The sequence below is a fragment of the Colobus angolensis genome, unplaced genomic scaffold, assembly GCF_000951035.1.
Source record: "Colobus angolensis palliatus isolate OR3802 unplaced genomic scaffold, Cang.pa_1.0 Scaffold21, whole genome shotgun sequence".
In the NCBI taxonomy this organism is placed as follows: Eukaryota; Metazoa; Chordata; class Mammalia; order Primates; family Cercopithecidae; genus Colobus; species Colobus angolensis.
The window spans coordinates 6,275,070-6,276,412 of NW_012115266.1; positions in this window are offsets into that span (position 1 = coordinate 6,275,070).

Here is a 1,343-nt window from a genome sequence, read left to right on the forward strand (position 1 = left end):
AAAGTGCTGGGATTACAGGCTTGAGCCACCACACCCGGCCTTTTGATTTTTTTAAATAAAATTAATAAAGCTGTGAGACTGAGGCCGAGCATGGTTGCTCATGCCTGTAATTCCAGCACTTTGGGAGGCCGAGGTAGGCGGGTCCCTTGAGTTCAGGAGTTCAAGACCAGCTTGTGCAACACAGCGAGACCCTGTCTTTACTACAAAAAAAAAAAATGCTGTGAGACTGGATGAGGCTGTGGAGGGAATGCAGTTAGACTGGAATGAGTGAATCTTTGGCCTGAGAGCCCTATTGTGTGGTCAGGAAATTTGTCGTGGTTGCCAGCCCTCTAGGGACCAGGAGAGGGAGCTGAGAGTGGGAGGAGGGTAGCCAGGTGGGAAGAGGGGATATCCGAGCTTATCCTTGAAGAATGAAGAGGAGGCAAGGAAATTTTCTTTTCTTTTTTTTGAGACGGAGTCTCGCTGTGATGCCCAGGCTGGAGTGCAGTGGTGCAATATTGGCTCACTGCAACCTCCGCCTCCCAGGTTCAAGCGATTCTCCTGCCTCAGCCTCCTGTGTAGCTGGGACTATAGGCATATGCCACTGTGTCCGGCTAACTTTTGTATCTTTAGTAGAGACAGGGTTTCACCATGTTGGTCAGCCTGGTCTCGAACTCCTGACAGCCTCCCAAAGGGCTGGGATTACAGGCGTGAGCCACCACGCGTAGCCTAGGCAAGGAAATTTCAACTGACAGAAAAGGATTTGCAGAGCCAGGGAGGTGTGAGGGAGTGGATAAGGTGGGAGATGAGACTCCACCCCCACCTCTGCACAGTCCCCACAGCGTTTTGGTTTTTCTGGTCTCCTTACCTACAGGGAACTTCATGGTCAGCTGTTTCAGTGCACAGATGACTGCCACCACCATTCCCTGTGCCCTCTCCCTTCTGCCACACCCCACTCTTGGGTTTGCTCCCTGCTCCCCCAGCCTGCTGGAATTTGCTGGAAACCAGGCAAGGCCTGGGAGGTGAGCCCAGTAGTCCTTGGGGGAGGTGACATCATCCAGGCCACCCAAGAGGCCTGAAAAGGCCCAGTGCCCTATTTCTGCCCCAATCCTTCTGTCTGAGGCCCGCCCTGATTATGGGCCATCTCCCCTGCTCAGGGCTTTCTTGTTCTTATGGGGTGGTGGACAGAGCCTGCTCTGGAGTTGGACCAACCTGTGTTTAAATCTCCTTTCTGGCCGGGCGCGGTGGCTCAAGCCTGTAATCCCAGCACTTTGGGAGGCCAAGATGGGCGGATCATGAGGTCAGGAGATCAAGACCATCTGGCTAACACGGTGAAACCCCGTCTCTACTAAAAAATACAAAAA